The 5,494-nt window shown below is 57.9% G+C and overlaps 1 long non-coding RNA gene across 1 annotated transcript; it reads left to right on the top strand.

Moving 5' to 3' along the window:
• The first annotated feature begins 1,716 nt into the window (after nt 1-1,716).
• LOC106727509 lies at nt 1,717-3,781 on the top strand. The gene is made up of 2 exons (XR_001363728.1): nt 1,717-1,921; nt 3,474-3,781. It is a non-coding gene; the product is annotated as an uncharacterized LOC106727509 (long non-coding RNA).
• The last annotated feature ends 1,713 nt before the right edge of the window (nt 3,782-5,494 follow it).

Below are 5,494 nucleotides of genomic sequence, written 5' to 3'. Positions count from 1 at the left end.
GCGGGATCGCTGGGCACAGGGCTTGGGACCGGGACACCCAGAGGGGACACGGCCCCAGGAGCTCACCAACCCCCAGGGCAACGCTGGGCCCCTGGAGCTGGCAGGGCCTGAAAATGACGGCCGGGCTTGGGGGTGGGGGTCGGAGCCTCTGTCGCCACCCCGACTGGAAAAACTGAAAAAAACCGCAGGCAGGGCTCGCTGGGGGGACCCGGACAGTGGCTACCGCCTGAGACGGTCATTCTGATTTCAGCCCGGAGAGTAGGGCTTTGTCCCCCGTCCTGCCTGACCTACTGCCCGTGTGTCAGTTAAAAAAATACCCCGGGGTGTCCTGGGTCCCCAGCCCCCTGGGCAGCTCTGCTTTGTGCAAACATCTGGGGAGACGGCAGGGGGTCCCCCCCCCCACGGTTTGCTTTCCACCTCCTGCAGCAGGAGGACCCTTTAAAGCAGTGGTTCTCAACCTTCCTAACGCCGTGGCCCTTTAATACAGTTCCTCAAGTTGTGGTGACCCCCAATTTCATGGTGACAAATTGAACATAATGAAAGCATAGTGATTAATCACAGAAACAATATGTAATTATAGATGTGTTTTCCGATGGTCTTAGGCGACCCCTGTGAAAGGGTCGCGACCCACAGGTTGAGAACCGCTGCTTACAGGGCTGTTTTGTTGGGTTTTTACCTTTTTTTCTGGAGGGAGGCAACCTGGAAAGTGGCCGAGTTTTGTTTTGTTTTTATAATAGATTTTTATTGATGTCAGAGAGGAAGGAGGAGGGAGAGAGAGAGAGAAACATCCACGATGAGAGAGAATCATGGACCGGCTGCCTCCTGCACGCCCCACACTGGGGATGGAGCCCGCAACCCGGGCATGTGCCCTGACCGGGAATCGAACCGTGACCTCCTGGTTCAAGGTCGAGGCTCAGCCACTGAGCCACTGAGCCGGCCGGGCACCCCCGAGTTTTTCTCCTCAGAGCCAGAGACACCCCGTTTTATCAGACAAGGGCGCCCAGAAGCGGAGGGGTCCTCCCCGAATCCGTGCGGGGAGCAGAGCCCCGTCTCTGCCCGCGGATGTGGTCACGAACGTGGTGTCTCAGCCGTCGGAAAATTTTGCAGCTCTGACGTGTGGAGGTTCTCGCCTTTAAAACCCAAATCGCCAGGCCCTGGCCGGTGTGGCTCAGTGGATAGAGCGTCGGCCTGTGAACTGAAGGGTCCTGGGTTCGATTCCAGTCAAGGGCACATGCCTGGGTTGCGGGCTCGGTCCCCCGTGGGGAGCGTGCAAGAGGCAGCCGATCAATGATTCTCTCTCATCATGGATGTTTCTCTCTCTCTTTCCTCCTCCCTTCCTCTCTGAAATCAGTCAAAATATATTTAAAAAAACAAAAACAAAATCGCCGGGAAGGCGGTCCATGAACGAAGCGTGGCGAGCTCTCAATTTTTTCCCTGGAGCTGCCAAGCCTGCCGGAGGCTTTGCTGCCTCGGTGCGTGTGCGTGCGCGTGTGTGTGTGTGCGTGTAATAGGTATATAGACACCCCTCAATCGGCAACCAGCGTCCCATGTGGACTCGGGTGCCTCGGAGGGGCACATGCCTGGGTTGAGGGCTTGGTCCCCAGTGGGAAGCGTGCAAGAGGCAGCATCAATCGGCAACCAGCACCCCTATGTGGACTCGGGTGCCTCGGAAGGGCCGGAGCCCTGCTGACGGGGACCATGTGTTGCTTGGCTGCTCGGCCGGCCCTGCCCGGCCCCTCATGGATGTCCGGGCTCCGGCTGCCACGGTCGGACGTGATGCATGTCGCCCTGCCTTTCCCGCCCACAGAGTTTACCCACCTGGGAGCACGAGAACAAGATCCACTGCACACAGACCCTCCTGGAGGGCGACGGCCCCAAAACCTACTGGACCCGAGAGCTGGCCAACGACGAGCTCATCCTGGTGAGTCCTGGCCCAGATGCGCCCTCGCCCGCCCCGTCCACCTCACCGTTCAGGCCTCAGAGACCCTGTCTGCCCCGGGTTAACACGCGGGCAGACAGCCCCCGATGACAGCTTCGGTCAGAGGACGTCGCTGTGCCGTGGGGCCGAGCAGGGGCTGGAGGTGGCTGCGGTCAGCATCCGGCCCGCCTCACCCCTGCGCTGACTCTCCGAGGCTGCCCACCCCCAGCTCCGGAGCCTCTGGCTCCCTGAGGGCCCAGCCTTCACTGTTTCCCCTTCTCACTGCCCGCTTTCCTGCCTGGGAAAGAATTCAGAAATGTATGTGGTCAGCGCTGGGGTGGGGGGGGGCGGTTAGAGACACTTCACATCCATCCCTCACCCCCACCGGCACTCACAGACCCCGGTGGCCTCGGAGGGTCGGGCACGTGGGGCTGATGTGGGAAATGTCTCCGGGTGACACAGCGTGGAGGGTGGGGGGCCTCAGAACTGGAGAGGGGGGCTCTACCCTAAAAGTATTCCGATGAAAATGTTTTTTAAAAACATATTTTTTTATTGATGTCAGAGAGGAAAGGAGAGGGAACGAGAGAGAGAGAGAAACATCCATGATGAGAGAGAACCATGGACCGGCTGCCTCCTGCACGCCCCCCACTGGGGATCGAGCCCGCAACCCGGGCCTGTGCCCTGAGGAATGGAACCCTTCAGTCCGCAAGCTCTATCCACTGAGCCAAACCAGGTCGGGCAATAAAAATATTCTTTTTTTTTAGAAAGAGAGAGGCCCTAGCTGGTTTGCCTTAATGGATAGAGGATCAGCCTTCGGACTGAAGGGTCCCGGGTTCAACTCCGGTCAAAGGCACAGACCTTGGTGGCAGGCTCGATCCCCGGCCCCAGTTGGGGTGTGTGGGGGAAGCAGCCAATCAATGGGCCTCTCTCACGTCCATGTTTCTCTCTGTCTCTCCCCCTCCCTTCCACTCTCTCTAAAAATCAGTGGAAAAATATCATCCGGTGAGGGTTATCAAAAAATAAAAGAGTGTTATTTTAAAAAATAATGATAATAAATATATTTTCATTGTTGTCAGAGAGGAAGGGAGAGGGAGAGAGAGAGAGAAACATCCATGATGAGAGAGAATCATGGATCGCCTGCCTCCTGCACACCCCACACTGGGGATGGAGCCCGCAACCCCCGGCAGAATCCAACCGTGACCCTCCTGGTTCCTAGGTTGGTGCTCAACCATTGAGCCACACCAGCCAGGCACTTTAAATTTAATTGTAAAACCGAAGTCAGGGAGCAGGGATTGCTGGTGTCAGCACGCGCCGGTCCCAGACGCAAAGGAGAACGGCCCGTCACATAACCCTATACCCTGGCGGCCTCGCTGCCAATACAGGGCTTAAGGGAGGAAAAAAACGAAAGAGACAACAAAAAAACAACAAAAAAACCCCACTTAGGGCTGAACAAGAGCTCATGGCGCAGGAAATTGAATGTGTCTCGCAGCGTTTTTAATGGGGCAGTAAGCGGCCTTATTAGGGATCCGCGGTAACCGTTCCCTTCCCTTCGCAGACCTTCGGCGCCGACGACGTGGTCTGCACGAGGATTTACGTTCGGGAGTGAAGGCGGCCGCCCGCTCCTGCCTCCTGCGTGGACAGCGCGGTGCATGTCCCCTCTCCCCTCCCCACCCCCGTCCGAGGAATGTCATAGGTCCGAGCCGCCAGTGGACGTCCCCTCCCCGTGTCAGCGTTAGGCGGCCCCCTCTCCCCCTGCCCGAGCTGTAGTGGTCCCCCCAGGCCTCCGCCAGGCCTGTCCCTGGTGCTCCATAGTTTGGCATCTGCACGGTTTCATCATCATTAAACTGGTTGCACACATCTCAAGGTGTCTCCCCCTAATTTTTTAAAAATATTTTTACTAGAGGCCTGGTGCACGAATTCGTGCACGGGTGGGGTCCGGCCAACCCACCCGATCAGGGTGGGGGGGCCAGTTGGGGGCGGGGCTGGTCAAACTCCTGGTCGAGGGAACAATTGCATATTAGCCTTTTATTATACAGGATTGATTTCGGTGGCATATTAGCCTTTTATTATATAGGATTGATTTCAGTGCTGGCCTGTTTGGCTGAGTGGATAGAGCATCAGCCTGCGGACTGAAGGGTCCCGGGTTCGATTCCGGTCAAGGGCATAGAACTCAGTGGCAGGATCCTCCCTGGCCCTGGCCCGGGTCGGGGCGTGTGCAGGAGGCAACCCATCGACGTGTCTCTCTCACATCGCTGTTTCTCTCTGTCTTTCCCTCTTTCGTCACATCGACGTTTCTCTCTGTCTTTCCCTCCCTCTTCCATGCTCTAAAAACCAATGGAAAAATATCCTCGGGTGAGGATAAAAAGCATTTTTTTAAATTGATTTCAGAGAGGAAGGGAGAAAGAGAAACATCCATGATGAGAGAGAATCATGGATCGGCGGCCTCCTGCACGCCCCACACTGGGGATCGAGCCCACAACCCGGGCCTGTGCCCTGACCGGGAATCGAACCGTGACCTCCTGGTTCCTAGGTCTGAGCCACGCCGGCCGGACAAGGTGTCTGCCTTCTTTGTACTGTGCCTGCTGTCCCGCCCCCAGCCCTCCGCCCTCCGCTGGCCTGGGCCTTGCGCTCAGCCTCAGCCGGCTGCCCAGGGCCTTGCTTGGTGCTATAGCCTGAAAGAGGGCCACCGTGTAGGAGCTGTGGTCGCTCACGGAGAAACAGCCACTGACCCCACGCCCCAGTGTATGGTGGGGGGCAGCGTGGGGTCTCTGATGTTGCTTGGAACTGAGGGGTTAAGGGTCCTGACCTCTGACCTCCCACCTTTCAGTCTCTGTCTATCTATTGTGCTCACTGGCCAAACCGGGGGGGGGGGGGGGGGGGGGGGGGGGGGAGGAGAGGGGGGAGTGCCGGCCACAGGAGTCACCCCCCCTAGGACACAGCCAGGCAGACAACGGGTCCCAACATGCACGTGGACCGTGCAGTTGCCAACGTTTATTTTTGAAAGATAGGAGATGTGACAACGATCTGGATTTCTTTTCCTTTTAATCAATACATTTTTATTAATATCAGAGAGGAAGGGAGAGAGAGAGAGGGAGAAACATCCATGATGAGAGAGAATCACGGACCGGCTGCCTCCTGCACGCCCCACACTGGGGATGGAGCCCGCAACCCGTGCCTGTGCCCCGACCGGATATCAAACCGTGACCTCCTGGTTCCTAGGCCGACGCTCAACCACTGAGCCACGCCGGCCGGGCTGCCAGATGGCTTCTTGGAGGAAGGAGGTGGAGGCCGGCCTCTCGGGGGGCGGGGGGACCTAGCATCAGGGGTTCCCTTGAATCCTGTTTCTGCGTCATTTTCCAAAAAGCTACACCTCTCAGGGCACGTGAATGTCCCACGGAACCCAGTCTGGGAATCGCCGCTGTCATCTTCAGCCTTAACACAGGGGCGTGTGCACACGTCACGTATGGCGTATGGTGTAGGGAGCGGCTACAGGGTCAAGCCTCGGACTGAGCTGTGGCAGGGCCACAGACAAGTCCCAGCTGGGAGGGCAGCCCCCCCCCCCCAGCACAATGCCTG

This window comes from Myotis brandtii, unplaced genomic scaffold (assembly GCF_000412655.1).
Source record: "Myotis brandtii unplaced genomic scaffold, ASM41265v1 scaffold439, whole genome shotgun sequence".
Classification (NCBI taxonomy): Eukaryota; Metazoa; Chordata; class Mammalia; order Chiroptera; family Vespertilionidae; genus Myotis; species Myotis brandtii.
Note: the sequence above shows the minus strand (reverse complement) of the source record. Positions and strands in the feature narration are given on the sequence as shown.